The sequence below is a fragment of the Hyperolius riggenbachi genome, chromosome 2 (assembly GCF_040937935.1).
Source record: "Hyperolius riggenbachi isolate aHypRig1 chromosome 2, aHypRig1.pri, whole genome shotgun sequence".
NCBI lineage: Eukaryota > Metazoa > Chordata > Amphibia > Anura > Hyperoliidae > Hyperolius > Hyperolius riggenbachi.
This window is the reverse complement of record NC_090647.1, coordinates 209,419,337-209,437,136: the sequence shown is the minus strand read 5'-3', so window position 1 is coordinate 209,437,136 and position 17,800 is coordinate 209,419,337. Positions and strand designations below refer to the sequence as shown.

General features: G+C 43.0%; 1 protein-coding gene across 6 annotated transcripts in view; it reads left to right on the top strand.

The window, feature by feature from the left end:
• The window catches only part of CARS2 (cysteinyl-tRNA synthetase 2, mitochondrial), a 172,153-nt gene that overhangs the window by 136,388 nt on the left and 17,965 nt on the right, over window positions 1-17,800 (top strand). The gene's annotated exons all lie outside the window — the stretch shown is intronic.

The window sequence follows — 17,800 nt, the reverse complement described above, 5'->3', positions numbered from 1 at the left end:
GAGCTGTATTTGTACTGACATTAGATTACACACAGGTGCACTCTATTTAGTCATTATCACTCATCAGGCAATGTCTATGGGCAACTGACTGCACTCAGATCAAAGGGGGCTGAATAATTACGCACACCACACTTTGCAGTTATTGATTTGTAAAAAATGTTTGGAATCATGTATGATTATTGTTCCACTTCTCACATGTACACCACTTTGCATTGGTCTTTCATGTGGAATTCCAATTAAATTGATTGTTTGTGGCAGTAATATGACAAAATGTGGAAAACTTCAAGGGGGCCGAATACTCTTGCAAGCCACTCTCTATCTATCTATCTATCTATCTATCTATCTATCTATCTATCTATCTATCTATCTATCTATATATATATATATATATATATATTTGATCGAATGGAGCAGTTCCTGAGTTTCAATAATTTAAAATAAGTGGACATTGTGTCCAGGAAATAGGACATTGGCTTGTCTCTCCCTAGAAGGAAGGTGCCAGGATTGTAGGCAGAAGCTATAAGACTTGATTCTGTTACAGTATTGTTGCAGCAGAGAAGGGTGAAAGCATCTCTAAAGCAAACCTGTACACATTGCAAAGTAGTAAACGCTGATCTATGCTTGGCTTAACTTTTAATTGCATGGATTAATTATGCAAATAGGCACTCAGACACATCTTTTCATTTACTGTATTTGAGGCACTCTGCCCCATGGAGTTTTCTAAGCCTCTCTGTGCAGCAAGGAAACCAGTGTCTGTACTGACAGGCTTGCTGGTGGGGACCCTGTGTGCAGCTATGATGCCGGAGCTTAAGGTAAACTGAATTGAGCAGGCTTGCGGGGACAGGATAAGAGCAGATGCCAGCGTGACTTACCTGCAGCCTTGTACCGCGGATCGGATGGCCGGAGTGGAGCGGCATCACTGGAGAAGCACTGATGATTTGATGGCCGCAGGGGAACACAGAGCGGATCGGATGGAGCAGATCGAGTAGCAGTGACGTCAGCACCATCTTCAGCCAGTGTGTCGCTCTGGCTATGTCTCAAGACACAGCTAGAGAGCATCATAGAGATGAGACAAAGCCAGAGCGACACACTGGCTGAAGAGGGTGCTGACGTCACCGCTACTTGATCTTCATCATCCGATCCGCTCTGTGTTCCCCTGCGGCCATTAAATCATATGTGCTTCTCCAGGCATGCCACTCCGGCCATCCGATCGCGTGGATCCCACGGTACAAGGCTGCAGGCAAGTCACGCTGGCATCTGCTCTGATCCTGTCCCTGCAAGCCCGCTCAATTCAGTTTACCGTAAGCGCCGGCATCATTACAGCACACAGGGTCCACACCAGCAAACCTGCTCATTGTCAGTACCAGACATTACTGCACTCGCCGCTGATCTGCTCTGTGATGCTGTATACTGCTCTCCACACGGCAAGTTGATGACTCGCATATAGGCCGAGGGGGTAACTTTTCAGCACATTTTTTGTGCTGAAAAATTTGGCTTATATGCGAGCGTGTGTATATATACATATATACATACCTTACATGCAGTGATGTGATTTAAAGGAAAAGTACAGATATTAAATTAATACATTTTAAAACTTTCTGTGAAATGCTTCCCCTGAGGCATATGTGGTTCAGATCTATCCCACTGGCCTAACAATTGGTAATGAAGATCACTGCTAGTTATTAAGAAACTTCTGTGTCTTCCATAGGGTTGGCATGCATTATATAAATATCCACTGTAAAAGTGGGCCATAATCACTATGAAACTAGTGGCATAACATCAATCTTTCATGTTTTCTGAATGATGTGACTTAAAGTGAACCTCCGGACTAAAAATCTACTCAGCAGAACTGAAAAGGCTTGGTGTTTCTTTAACAGTGTCACAGCATCAGAACTTTGTTTTTCTTACCAAAGCATCATTTTTAGCTGCATTTTTAGGTAAGCTCCACCCATCAAAGAAAACTGCCGGGCAGTTTTTCCCTGATGCTGTGCAAAGCATGCTGGGATTTCCTATGTTTTTATTCACGTTGCCTAGCAACTGGGAGGGGTGATCAGCACACAGGACAGTTGGAGCTGTGTCTCATACTCCCTGTCACCTCCTTTCAACCAAAAAGATGGCTGCCGTCATGAAATCAAACATTTGCCTGTTCTTTTAAAACAGGGTGGGTAAGAGAGATTATAATACCTATTTTAATTAACATAACTAATGTAACTTAATGACAGTATTTTTGTTTAGTCTGAAGTTCCTCTTTAAGCATTCTGCAGAGCGTCAGGTCTTAGTAAAAGTAACAGATATTTTAAATATGAGTGTAAGGCTCACTTATATATCCGCTGGTATTCCTATACCATGACTTCAAGGCAAAGCTTTAAATTTTACATTTCATATGCTGGTGCTTTATTCACATGGATACTTAACACATGAGCTTACCGGTGCATGAACCACAGAATGGATCCTCCTGCATATTATGTGAGTGCCTTGGTGGCTTTGGACCACAGCACATAGATAATTGGCTGTGCTCTGATGTTTTTGTGCAAGTGTCTGGAGATTCCTAGGCATGTGAAAAAAAAACAATATGTAGATTTGTGCATGGCTGCAAATGATGCAGACAGTTCAGACAAGCAAGTCAAAGTAAAATGACCATGACAGCCCATATGGAGGGGTTATCTTGGCTTTCATTCCCTTCTGGAAATGACATTCAGAGCTGCCTCACTACATTTTAACTGAGGCATACAGAACTCAGGCTTTGTAGATTACATAGTATTTGTCTCCAGTTGCCTTATGTGACATAATTCTTAACCACTTAACGACCGCCCACTGCACAGGGGCGGCCGGAAAGTGGATCCCGTAAGGACCGCCGCATGTACAAGAGGCAGCGGTCCTTGTACGGGCATGGGCGGAGCGATCGCCTCATCCGTGATGCGATCCTCCGCCGGGGATCGATGGCCGGGGATTTAGCTTCCAGCTCGCCGGCCACTTAGCAGCACCGGCGGGCGGAGGAATACTCATAATCCGCATGCAAAGCGTATAATAGGCTTTGTAATGTATACAAAGCCTATTATACAGGCTGCCTCCTGCCCTGGTGGTCCCAGTGTCCGAGGGACCACCAGGGCAGGCTGCAGCCACACTAGTCTGCACCCAATCACACTGATCTCCCCCCCCCGCCCCCTGATCGCCCACAGCACCCCTCAGACCCCCCCCTGCCCACCCCCCAGACCCCTGTTTGCACCCAATCACCCCCCTAATCACCCATCAATCACCCCCTGTCACTATCCTGTCAACGCTATTTTTTTTTATTCCTTAAACTGCCCCCTGCTCCCTCCTGATCACCCCCCCACCCCTCAGATTCTCCACAGACCCCCCCCCCCCCCTGTGTACTGTATGCATCTATCCACCCTGTAATAACCCACTGATCACCTGTCAATCACCCATCAATCACCCCCTGTCACTGCCACCCATCAATCAGCCCCTAACCTGCGCCTCGCAGGCAATCTGATCACCCACCCACACCAATAGATCGCCCGCAGATCACCTCCCAAGTGCATTGTTTACATCTGTTCTCTACCCTAAACACCCACTAATTACCCATCAATCACCCCCCTATCACCACCTGTCACTGTTACCCATCAGATCAGACCCTAATCTGTCCCTTGCGGGCACCCAATCACCCGCCCACACGCTCAGATTGCCCTCAGACCCCCCTTATCAATTCGCCAGTGCATTATTTACATCGGTTCTTCCCTGTAATAACCCACTGATCACCTGTCAATCACCCACTGTTACTGCCACCCATCAATCATTCCCTGTCACTGCCACCCATCAATTAGCCCCTAATCTGCCCCTTGCGGGCAATCTGATCACCCACCCACACCAATAGATCGCCCGCAGATCCGACGTCAGATCACCTCCCGAATGCATTGTTTACATCTGTTCTCTACCCTAAACACCCACTAATTACCCATCAATCACCCCCTGTCACTGCTACCCATCAGATTAGACCCCTATCTGCCCCTAGGGCACTCAATCACCCGCCCACACCCTCAGAACTCACTCCGACCGCAGCCCTGATCACCTCGCCAGTGCATTGCTTGCATCTATTCCCCCCTCTAAACACACCTTGAGACACCCATCAATCACCTCCTGTCACCCCCTAGCACACCTACCCATCAGATCAGGCCCTAATTTGCCCCGTGTGGGCTCCTGATCACTCGGCCAAACCGTCAGATCCCCCTCAGACCACCTTCCGATCACCTCCCCAGTGCATTGATTGCATCTATTTTCCCCTCTAACCACACCCTAAGACACCCATCAATCACCTCCTGTCACCCCCCTAGCACTCCTATCCATCAGATCAGGCCCAATACAACCTGTCATCTAAAAGGCCACCCTGCTTATGACCGTTTCCACAAAATTCGCCCCCTCATAGACCACCTGTCATTAAAATTTGCAGATGCTAAAAACCCCTGAACAGTCATTTTGAGACATTTGGTTTCCAGACTACTCACGGTTTTGGGCCCGTAAAATGCCAGGGCGGTATAGGAACCCCACAAGTGACCCCATTTTAGAAAAAGACACCCCAAGGTATTCTGTTAGGTGTATGACGAGTTCATAGAAGATTTTATTTTTTTGTCAAAAGTTAGCGGAAATTGATTTTTATTGGTTTTTTTCACAAAGTGTCATTTTCCGCTAACTTGTGACAAAAAATAAAATCTTCTATGAACTCACCATACTCCTAACAAAATACCTTGGGGTGTCTTCTTTCTAAAATGGGGTCATTAGTGGGGTTCCTATACTGCCCTGGCATTTTAGGGGCCCTAAACCGTGAGGAGTAGTCTTAAAACAAAAATGACCTGTGAAATCCTAAAGGTACTCATTGGACTTTGGGCCCCTTAGCGCAGTTAGGGTGCAAAAAAGTGCCACACGTGTGGTATTGCCGTACTCAGGAGAAGTAGTATAATGTGTTTTGGGGTGTATTTTTACACATACCCATGCTGGGTGGGAGAAATATCTCTGTAAATGGACAATTGTGTGTACAAAAAAAAAATTGTCATTTACAGAGATATTTCTCCCACCCAGCATGGGTATGTGTAAAATTACACCCCAAAACACATTATACTACTTCTCCTGAGTACGGCAATACCACATGTGTGGCACTTTTTTGCAGCCTAACTGCGCTAAGGGGCCCAAAGTCCAATGAGCACCTTTAGGCTTTACAGGGGTGCTTACAAATTAGCACCCCCCAAAATGCAAGGACAGTAAACTCACCCCACAAATGACCCCATTTTGGAAAGTAGACACTTCAAGGTATTCAGAGAGGGGCCTGGTGAGTCCGTGGCAGATTTCATTTTTTTTTTTGTCACAAGTTAGCAGAAATGGAAACTTTTTTTTTTTCTTGTCACAAACTGTCATTTTCCGCTAACTTGTGACAAAAAATAATATCTTCTATGAACTCACTATGCCTCTCAGTGAATACTTTGGGATGTCTTCTTTCCAAAATGGGGTCATTTGGGGGGTATTTATACTATCCTGGAATTCTAGCCCCTCATGAAACATGACAGGTGGTCAGAAAAGTCAGAGATGCTACAAAATGGGAAATTTCACTTTGTGCACCATAGTTTGTAAACGCTATAACTTTTACCCAAACCAATAAATATAGGCTGAATGGGTTTTTTTTTTAAATCAAAAACGTGTTTGTCTACATTTTTCGTGCTGCATGTATACAGAAATATTACTTTATTTGAAAAAGGTCAGCACAGAAAGTTAAAAAAAATCATTTTTTTGACAAAATTCATGTCTTTTTTGATGAATATAATAAAAAGTAAAAATTGCAGCAGCAATCAAATAGCACCAAAAGAAAGCTTTATTAGTGACAAGAAAAGGAGCCAAAATTCATTTAGGTGGTAGGTTGTATGAGCGAGCAATAAACCATGAAAGCTGCAGTGGTCTGAATGGAAAAAAAGGGTCTGGTCCTTAAGGGAGGTAAAGCCTACGGTCCTCAAGTGGTTAAAGAGACACTGATCTAAAATGAAAATCAGTCATCTATCATCAGAATTCAAAAAAAAAAAAAGTGATGCAGCCACAGCAAAAGGTTGCTGGCACTTACCTACTGTCCTGGAAAATTGTAGCAGATCCAAAGTCAAATGGTAACGTGGAGACTTTAATGGTTTGGTTTTGCAATACCTTTATGGGTCATGTCTTTAATTACACATAACTGGCTAATCTCTTTGCTGAGGTAGTATTGGTATCCCACATATAACTAGTAAGTGGTGCAACAGGCTGGAGCCGTGACAGCAGCAGATGTTAAAGGACAACTGAAGTGAGAGGGAAATGGAGGCTGCCATGTTTATTTCCTTTTAAACAATACCAGTTGTCTAATATTATGGAAAAAGGAGAAGTGCGCTCCTCAGGTGTGTTGTGACCGTCGTCAATCTCTCAAATTGATGAAATAGTTACACCTGGTGCGCTATAATCAACAGGGAGTGTATGCCCTAATTCACAACTTATATTAAAAATGATAACAGCGCTCAACAGGACCTATGGTAAGTAGATTAGATCATAAAACTTCTAACTGGTTGAGTTCTATCATATGACACCAACCGTCCATAGATTAAATATTGAAATAATGACTGGTCTAATGTATACGACCCAGATCTTAGACCTCTCTCCTCATCCTCATAGTGATATCTAAGACCTGCCGGGCTCACACCCTGCTTCCAAACACACGTACTAATACATAAAAAAACGGCAAAAGTCCAAGTTTAAAAGTCCCAAAATGTAAAAAGTTCCAAATTAAACTAAAAGTCCCAGATATCTAATTCTTAGTGCTTTAATATGACAGCAGATGATATCCTTCTCCAAAAAACAAACATGCTCACCGGACAGCAATGCCAATCATGACAGTTGGCATACAGCGCAGGCGGCCCAGCCAGTATCCTCACCGACTCCTCCTATGTGTCTTCAGCCTTGTCCAATCATATATGCGAACAGGGAGAGAGGAGAGAAGCCTCTATGGCGTAGTATGTTTTAGTATCCTCACCACAAAGTGCTCGCCAGACACGTTTCATACACTGTGACCCAGCACCTCCATCTACCGCTCCACACACAGGCACTACCACACTTAGCCTCTTACCAGATAACGTGGCTGACCCGATTAGACCAGCAGAAAACACTTTGGTGAAGTTACTTTGTCTCTGCTTTGCACTCCCATAGACTTTCCTCAGCCCCTTCAACTTTAAACAGAGACTGACATAGCGTAATACCGTCTTTATTCCAATATAAAAGGGTTAAAAGTGCACTTACAAGATTCAGATTAAAAATGCGCATATCACAAGATAAATCCACATGGTTCAGCGTCTTCCTCTGTGGCCAACTCCGCCCGACTAGTTTCGTCAATGATGACTCATCAGGAGCTCCTGATGAGTCATCATTGACGAAACTAGTCGGGCGGAGTTGGCCACAGAGGAAGACGCTGAACCATGTGGATTTATCTTGTGATATGCGCATTTTTAATCTGAATCTTGTAAGTGCACTTTTAACCCTTTTATATTGGAATAAAGACGGTATTACGCTATGTCAGTCTCTGTTTAAAGTTGAAGGGGCTGAGGAAAGTCTATGGGAGTGCAAAGCAGAGACAAAGTAACTTCACCAAAGTGTTTTCTGCTGGTCTAATCGGGTCAGCCACGTTATCTGGTAAGAGGCTAAGTGTGGTAGTGCCTGTGTGTGGAGCGGTAGATGGAGGTGCTGGGTCACAGTGTATGAAACGTGTCTGGCGAGCACTTTGTGGTGAGGATACTAAAACATACTACGCCATAGAGGCTTCTCTCCTCTCTCCCTGTTCGCATATATGATTGGACAAGGCTGAAGACACATAGGAGGAGTCGGTGAGGATACTGGCTGGGCCGCCTGCGCTGTATGCCAACTGTCATGATTGGCATTGCTGTCCGGTGAGCATGTTTGTTTTTTGGAGAAGGATATCATCTGCTGTCATATTAAAGCACTAAGAATTAGATATCTGGGACTTTTAGTTTAATTTGGAACTTTTTACATTTTGGGACTTTTAAACTTGGACTTTTGCCGTTTTTTTATGTATTAGTACGTGTGTTTGGAAGCAGGGTGTGAACCCGGCAGGTCTTAGATATCACTATGAGGATGAGGAGAGAGGTCTAAGATCTGGGTCGTATACATTAGACCAGTCATTATTTCAATATTTAATCTATGGACGGTTGGTGTCATATGATAGAACTCAACCAGTTAGAAGTTTTATGATCTAATCTACTTACCATAGGTCCTGTTGAGCGCTGTTATCATTTTTAATATACATACCAGTTGTCTGGCTGTCCTGCTGATCTATTTGGCTGCAGTAGTGACTGAATCACACACCTATAACAAGCATGCAGTTAATCTTGTCATATGTGTGTCAGAAACATCTGATCTGCATGCTATTTTAGGGTCTATGGCTAAAAGTATTAAAAGCCAAGAATCAACAGGACTGCCAGGCAATGTGCACTGTTTAGAAGTAAAGAAATATGGAAGCCTCATTATCCCTCTCACTTCAGTTGTCCTTTAAATAGGTGCGTGTTAATGGAGTCCAGACACTTCCATATTTTTTTAGATGGTGTCTCTTTAGACATTCCACAAAGTAGGCTCCTTCAGGGTGCTTCTGAAATGAGTGTACCTGATTAGCTTGTTGAATGACTGCACAATTCCTACCCACTGTGCACACTTTACATTTTCCTCTTTTAAAAGGATTGCTACTTCGTTTCCACCAGCAATCTGAAGTGTGTACATTGCTTTACCAGTTCACCCCCAAGGGTTTTTACCCTAACGGACCAGAGCAATTTTCACCTTTCAGCGCTCCTCCCTTTCATTCACCAATAACTTTTTCACTACGTATCACAGCAAATTGATCAATACCTTGTTTTTATTGCCGCTAAATAGGCTTTTTGGAGGCGATATTTATTTTCAGTAATGCCTTTTCTTTTTATGCATTTTAAAGGGAAAAACAAGGGGAAAAAATGAAAAAATACACGATTTCTCCATTTTCATCACCTATAGTTTTAAAATAAACACTGCTAATGTGCATAAAACACACACATTTTATCTGCCTATTTGTCCTGGTTATCACAATATATAAATTATGTCCCTAGTGCAAAGTATGGTGACAATATATTATTTGGAAATAAAGGTGTATTTTTCCTATGTTGTGTTTTTTGTTTTCTCATTGCATACTACCAATGAATTCAAGCCCTTATTTGAAAATATAACAGTAGTTCACCCTCATAGCATACATATTTTAAAAGCTGAGTCCCTAAGGTAACTATTTATGCATTCGGTTTTCAATTCTGTCACTTTTGGTGTTTTTTACAAGTGTTTTATTTTGGTACAGAGTATATGGAAATAAGTTTTATTGCTTCTCATTCAGTTTGCCAAAAAACAAAAATCAAATGACATATGCATAATCTCTCAAACACCCCAAATTATCTTCTCTTGCTTGTCACGGTTAAAATGATACCCTATACACATCATCAGATAATGTTTTGGCCACATAATACACTGTTAATCATGAGCAGCGCCAATGTATTTTTCAAGGCCATTTTTTGCACCAGAAACAATACAGTCATACTTTCCTAGAAAAACCCCTGGTGTCTCAGAACATTTGATATAGGTCATAAATGATACCATTCTGAAAACTAGAGAACCAGACCTACCCAAATATACATATTTTGTAACATTTGCACTTGTACGGTTTTGCTGAAATTGTACCGCAACTTAGAAAATTGTATTTTTTGACAGTTTTTTTTACTTTGGCACACAACAACAATTCAAATGACATATGCATAATCTCTCAAACACCCCAAATTCTCTTCTCTTGCTTGTCACGGTTAAAATGATACCCTATACACATCATCAGATAGTGTTTTGGCCACATAATACACTGTTAATCATAAGCAGCGCCAATGTATTTTCCAAGGCCATTTTTTGCACCAGAAACAATACAGTCATTCTTTCCTAGCAAAACCCCTGGTGTCTCAGAACATTGGATGTATTTTTTAAGGCCCTTTTTTACCAAATGCAACAATGTAATTCTTTCTTCTCAAAGCCCCAGGAGTGTAAGGGTCAACACACACCATACAATCTTGGTGGTTCAATTTTACCACTTTCATGTATTATAAGAGCTTATGCAATCAACCATTCAAGGTATTTTGAATCTGTTGGCCCTTATACTACATAGATTTGGTAAATCTGTACAACCAAGATTGTATGGTGTGTGTTGAGCTTAAGACCATTCAATAAAAGACACAAATGTTACCATTCTGAAAACTAGAGACTCAGGCCTACTCAGTTGCAAATAGAATAATTTAAGTGAGGCCTAAATCACTATCCATAACATGAATGACAGATACATTGGAACTCACCATTGCAGGTCTAGCAGGATGGAGAAAGGCCAGAGGTCATACGCCAAGGCAAGCCAGTGGTCAGAAGATGGGGGGTGGTCTGCAGAGTAAAGTCTTGTGACGAACACTTTCGCCTTGCAGCAGCAAGTCCAAATGGGAAAAAACTATTTGCAGGTTGTAGGAGTCTTGGGTTTCCTCTAAGCTTCTGGGTTTCCTCCCACACCCCCAAAAAAGGTGGTAATGTTAACTAGTGGTAATTGTGAGCTCCTTTGAGGGACAGTAAGTGGCAAATAAAAGTAGAGAGGAAAAAGTCCAGTGAAAATGTAGGGTAATGAAGAAGAAAAAAAAAAAAAAAAAGTCTAATAGCTGCTGAGGGTATGGTATGCCTCAAAGCAGCCGGCAACGCAGAGTCCCGGCTGTGAGGGGCACTTTGGGCAGTGGTATCTGCTGTCACTCCGCCTCTTGTGCTTGGTGCACACCCGGCATCGCTTCTGTGGCTTCGCCTTAATTGGGTTCGGGGGGATCAGGGCAGGAAAATGTTTTCCCCTTAGGCGAACTGCTCCATCCAGTTGCATTGGATTGAATTCCTCCATAAGGTTTACGCTTTCATTGATCAGCGATCTCAAAGCTTGTCGCATAAACGGGAGGTAGCTGTCACCGTGGCATTTCTTTTTATAAAGCACAAATGCGTTGTGCATGGCCATCTGCAGGAGGTAAAAAAAAACTTTTTTTGTACCAGGCCCTCTTTTTTTTTTTTTTTTTTCTTTTTTAAAAGTAGTAGGAGAGCATTTGGTCCGCAAGATCCACCGCACCCATATTTTTTGTGTAGTCGACCAATGCCATTGGCTTCTCGATCCGCTCTCTGGAGGTTGTGACAGGAACCACTTCTTCATTGTGAATTGAAGTCAGGACCATGACGTCTCTCTTGTCCCTGAATTTTATAGCCAGGAGCTCACCAATTCTCAGACTGTGTGTTTCCCCTTTTGATAATTTTTTATTAACCACCTGTGGTGGGAGGCCTTTGCGGTTTGGCCTCACTGTCCCACAGGCACCAGTCTCTGCATAATATAAAAATTTGAAAAGGGGAATGCTGGTGTAGAAGTTATCCACGTACACATGATAGCCTTGGTGGAGGAGTGGGTTGGCTAGTTCCACCACAATTTTCCCACTGGTTGGCATGTATGGTGGGCACCGAGCTGGTTGCAAATGACCATCTTTGCCCTCATACAGAAAAAAAGAATAGGTTTAGCCAGTGCTGCTCTCACATAGTTTATAAAATTTTATCCCATACTTGGCAGCCTTACTTGGAATATATTGTTTTATCCCTAATCTGCCATGGAAGGGTAGGAGGGATTCATCCACTGCAACCTCTCTCTCTGGGGTGTACACCTCGCTAAATTTTGTACTGAGGTGGGTAAGTATGGGCCTCAGCTTAAAAAGCTTGTCATGGGCAGGATCACCTTTGGGGACATTGTCCGAATTGTCGGCAAAGTGCAGGCACTTCATAAGAGCCTCATAGCGCTGCCTGCTCATGGAAGCTGGAAACGGGTGTTGCATGCATAAAGTCCTTAGACCAGTACAGTCTTATTTCTGGCTGTTGAAGTATGCCCATGTGTAGTGTTAGGGCCAGAAACACCGTTAGCTCAGGTATGGTGGTGGGCTCCCATTTCTCAGCCAAATAGCAGGTGGGCTTCTGGGCAATATACTGCTGCGCAAACAAATTGGTTTGCTCCACAATGTGCTGCAGCAAATCATCACCCACAAAGAGCTGGAAGAAGTCAGCAGGCCCGAAGTTGTCAGTGGGCACTAATATTTTGCTTGCCCCTGTAAAAGGCGGGATGTTGGGTGCTACAAGGTTAGCGGGTGACCAGGTGCCCCGAATTATGTCCTCAGGTACCGGTGGGCGTACCTGCCTTTGCCTGGCTCCCCTTCGGCCTCTGCTGCTAGCTGCAGCAGTGCTACCCACTGAGCCCCCTGCGGTGGCATCTGAAGGGCCCTGGACAGTGGTTCCCCTCTGGCCTGTGCTGCTAGCTGCAGCTGTGCTACCCACCGAGCCCCCTGCGGTGGATTCTGAAGGGCCCTGAACAGTGGACTCATCATCCCTCCTGAAGCGGCGAGATGGCTGCCCAACGCTCTCTGAACTGTCAGAATCTGACTCAGAGCTGCTGCTCGTTGGGTGCCATTCGCTCCCTGAATCGTCCCCACTGCTGCTGCTCTGCTGAAGGTAGACGGCTGCCTCCTCATCAGAATACAGTCTCCTCGCCATAGTAAGCAAAGGGGATAGATAGATAGATAGATAGATAGATAGATAGATAGATCAACCAAGCGATTGATCAATAACAGAAAGATTTTTTTTTTTTAATTTTTTTTTTTTATGAAGATGAAAAGAAAGAATATAGATAGAAAGTATAGATAGAAATATCAGAGTAAGGGTAAAAGAGGGGTGAAAAAGTACAGAAAAGTACTAAGAAGTACTAAAATAAAACAGTGTGTATTCGACCCCACAAGTGGGGCTTGCACTCTTTTGCAGGTAGGCACTAATCTGTTTTGAAGTAGCGCTGCTCATTTCCTTGCTCTGTACTAATGTAATTCGTTTTTGGTCAGCTGCTCCCACTTAACAGCCATGCTTTTGGTGTATATGCAGAGCTTCTGTTTGGGTTCAAGGTGCGTTTGTAGTTCCTGGGAGGGCTCAGCGCATCTCTGATGGAGGCCATTTGGAGGCGGCCTGGTGTTGCGCTGATCCACCTTTTGCGCAATTTTAAATTTTCGATTTTATTTGATTAGCCGCACCCAGGCTATGCATATACATAGGTTAGGATTTAGTTAGTGTTAGGCCCCTCCCATGGAGAATTGACTTCTTCGCAGTGGGAGGGACGAGTACGTAATAGGTTGCATGCAAGCTGTTAATGGAAACCAACATCCTCCTAGTGGTAGACAGGTCATGTGTATGCTCGGTGTGTATTCGACCCCACAAGTGGGGCTTGCACTCTTTTGCAGGTAGGCACTAATCTGTTTTGAAGTAGCGCTGCTCATTTCCTTGCTCTGTACTAATGTAATTCGTTTTTGGTCAGCTGCTCCCACTTAACAGCCATGCTTTTGGTGTATATGCAGAGCTTCGGTTTGGGTTTAAGGTGCGTTTGTAGTTCCTGGGGGGGCTCAGCGCATCTCTGATGGAGGCCATTCGGAGGCGGCCTGGTGTTGCGCTGATCCACCTTTTGCGCAATTTTCAAAACCGAAAACCAGTAAATGGCAAAGGAGGAGGAGGATAAGGGGTTAATAAAAAAAGTATGGGGATAAAATTTAATTTAAAAATATAAAAATCCTACCACAATCAGTCCTTCTCCCTCACAGCTCCTGTCACCTCTGAATGGTGATTGACAGCAGTCTGAGGTGACAGATGAGCTGGGAGGGAGAAAGCAACTTTGTTTACTGACACTACAAGGCTGATCATTGTTACTGGCTTGTAACAATGATCTGCCTTGTTACTGGCACTTGATTGGCCCAGGGACCATGTGATTCCCTGGTCCAATCACTAAGCCGCGGGACCCGACGTGCGGGAGCGCGCCCGCTCGCACACAGCAGCAGAGTTACAATGTATTATTATTATATAGTATTTATATAGCGCCGACATATTACGCAGCGCTGTACAGTGTGTATATATATATATATATATATATATATATATATATATATATATATATATATATATATATATATATATATATATATATATTGTCACTAACTGTCCCTCAAAGGAGCTCACAATCTGATCCCTACCACTGCCATATGTCTATATTATGTAGTGTAAGTACTGTAGTCTAGGGGCAATTTTTAGGGGGAGCCAATTAACTTATCCGTATGTTTTTGGAATGTGGGAGGAAACCGGAGTGCCCGGAGGAAACCCACGCAGACACGGAGAGAACATACAAACTCTTTGCAGATAGTGCCCTGGCTGGGATTTGAACCAGGGACCCAGCGCTGCAAGGCAAGAGCGCTAATCACTATGCCACCGTGCTGCCCAATGTAACTCATTAAAACGTCCTGTTGCCATTAATAGCGGCGAACATGACGTTTTAATGCGTTACATTGTCCCTAAATGGTTAACAGAGGTTATATTAGCTAGTGTACCCAAAACTTGCTTTTACTGCTGCTGTCATGAAAAATAAAATGATTATTATTTATTTATATAGCGCCAACATATTCCGCAGCGCTTTACAAAGCAAAGTAAGACAACACGGAGAACATAGGTACAACCACAAAATGTACAGCAGAGTCTCAAGCAGCACAAATATTGCAACAAACACCGTAAACATTAGGAGGATGACCCTGCCCTTGTGAGCTTACAATCTAAAGAGTAGTGGGAGACACACTAGGATAAGGAGACATAGGGGGAATGGATGAGGTAGTGAGCCTTTGCCTTTGATTACATTGTGAACAGGTAAGTAAACAGTAAACGGGGGCTAAAAAATGTTATAAGCTTGTCTGAAAAGGTGTGTTTTTAAGAGTGTGTTTGAAAATGTCCAGGTTTGGAGCATGACGTACAGGCTGTGGAAGAGAGTTCCAGAAAATTAGTGTAATCTTATAAGTAGTCTCATGATCACAATGCTGATGTGATTTCTGTCCTGCCACGAGTGACCATGGACATACAGTATCTCAAATAAGTGAGTCCACCTCTCACATTTTTGTAAATATCTTATTATATCTGTTCATGGAACAACACTGAAGGTATGACACTTTGATCTAATGTAAAGTAGTTGGTGTATAGAGCTTGTATAACAGTGTTGAAGCTGGCGAATGCTAGAGACCTTGCACCTCCCCTTCTGTTTAACTGCTTAAGGTTTCAGGACCTAGATGCTACCTCCTAATTAGTCCCTCTGTGTGCTCTAGGACAGTGTTTCTCAACATTTTATTGTTATGTACCCCTTTTAAAACCCTGTACTCACCAAGTACCCCCTAGCATGGTAAACATTATCACAAGTACCCCTTGACAAATATATATTTCATCGCAGTACATGATAATTGGTTCTAAACAATTTCCAAGCATTTACTATTGCTTTTAACTAGCTAAAATACTAATTTGATGTTGTTTAAATAAGATTTATCATTTTCTAAAATTCTAAATTGGTTATTTTTGGTGAAGTATATCAAGCCTGAGTACCCCCTGGAACCATCAGAAGTACCCCCTGAGGTACGCGTACCACACGTTGAGAACCTAGGCTCTAGGACATAGATTCTACGTCCTGCATTAAATCGCGCCGACTGCCGCCGCGCATGCACAGCCCGGTGACCGTGCACGCTTGTGCACGGTCATGTGAATGGTCCTGTGAATGATTGTTGCTGTAAGCTAGCAACAATCATTCAATAAAGTTAGAAAAAAAAGTTGTAAAAGTGAAAAAAAAATAAAAATGAGTGACATGGCCCAATAAAATAATAAGTATTTTTTTCTAATTCCCCATTTAATTTTTAACCCAAACTTAGCCTATTGTCCCCTGCAATACCTATGCCTGTTTATGAACGTTTAATGATTGCCACCAGTAGCGTTCGGATGCAATCGCTAGGGCGAACGTTTCGTGCCCCAATGCTGTACAAATGTAATGCTCTGCCATTGCCTAGTGATGCATCTGTACAGCTCTATGCCCCCTGAATTGTCGCCCTACTGAACACATTCAATCACCACAGACGCGCAGACTGGGGATAACGGTCCGCCACCTGCGCATCTAGAAGTAAAGTGTGGCATATGGGGTATCATTTTAATCAATAAGGGCCAAATAATTTATTTGTAAATGTTTTAGAACTGTGGGACGTGTGATGTGAAAATTAGGATGGGTGAAAAATGAAAAAAAAAAAAAGGTTTTCTGCATTTACGCCTATATTTTCCCCATAAATGGGCTATAAAACAAAATAGTTTTGGGAGAAAATATTACCCAAAGAAAGCCTAGCTTGTACTGAAAAAAACAAGATATGAATCACTAAGATGGCATAGATAATTAAAAAGTTACTGCTGTATCAAAATGACACAGCTTAAAGAGACTCTGTAACAAAATCTTCATCCTTATTTATTCTAGCCCATAAGTTCCTATACCTTTTCTAATGTGCTCTGGCTTACTGCAGCCTTTCCTAATTGCACAGTGTCTGTATTATCTCTGTTATATGATCTAATCTTCTCTCTTCTGTCTGCACAGTCAGGCTGAGGCAGTCAGACTGGAATGTGCAGGGCTGCTAGTGATTAGCTAGAAGCTATACACACCCCCTCCAGGCCCCCTGCAGGCTCTGTATGACTCACACACTCTGTTTATGTGAGCCTATCAGAAGCTGTTTAGTTTGTTTGTAAACACTGCCTAAAACTGGCAATTACAAGCCGGGTTTACAACAGAGAGTGGCAGAAACAGCACAGAGGGGCCCAGGAGAGCATAATAAATAGAATGGTATGCTTTTTATTGTAAGAATTTTAGAGTACAGATTCTCTTTAAGTGTCAAAAATGTCAGGAACTTTAAGTTGTAAAAATCGTGGAACCCGAAAGGGTTAATGATGTCCCACAGATGGTCAGTAGAATTTAAATCTGGAGATCTGCTTGGCCAGTCCAGCACCTTTACCCTTAATTTCTTTAGCAAGGCACTGGTCATCTTGGAGGTATATATGGGGGTAGTTATGTTGGAATACAGCCCAGAACATGCTCTGCTTCAGTATGCAACAGTACATGTTGGTATTCATGGTTCCCTCAATGAACTGTAGCTCCCCAGTGTTGGCAGTACTCGTGCAGCCCTGACACTCTCGCCAACATGCTTGACAGTAGGCAAGACACACTTGTCTTTGTATTCCTCACCTGGTTGCCACTACACACACTGGACATCATTTGAACTAAATAAGTTTAACTTGCTCTCATTAGACCACAGGACATGGTTCCAGTAATCAATGTCCTAAGTCAGCTTGTCTTCAGCATACTGTGAACTCCTTCTAATGGCCTAAGCCATCTTCATGTAGAGCAACAATTCTTTATTAATTATATTTTTCCTTAGAGTTCTCTTCCGTGAGGTGCCATGTTAAACTTCCAGTGTCCAGTATGAGAATGTGTGAGAGTGATAATGCAAAATTTAACACGTCTGCTCCCCATTCATACCTGAGACCTTGTAAAACTAAGTAGTATGGCCTGGGGAGGGAAAGTGTCTAATTGGACAGAATGCTGACATTCTTCATTTAGGGGTGTACTCCCTTTTGTTGCCAGCAGTTTAGACATTAATGGCTGTGTGTTGTTGTTTTGATGAGACAGCACGTTTACATTGTGATACAAGCTGTACTCTAAATACTTTACATTATATCAGTGTCAGATCTTTGGTGTTGTCCCATTAACCACCCTGGCGTTCTGATTAAATCGCCAGGGTGGCTGCGGGAGGGTTTTTTTTAAATAAAA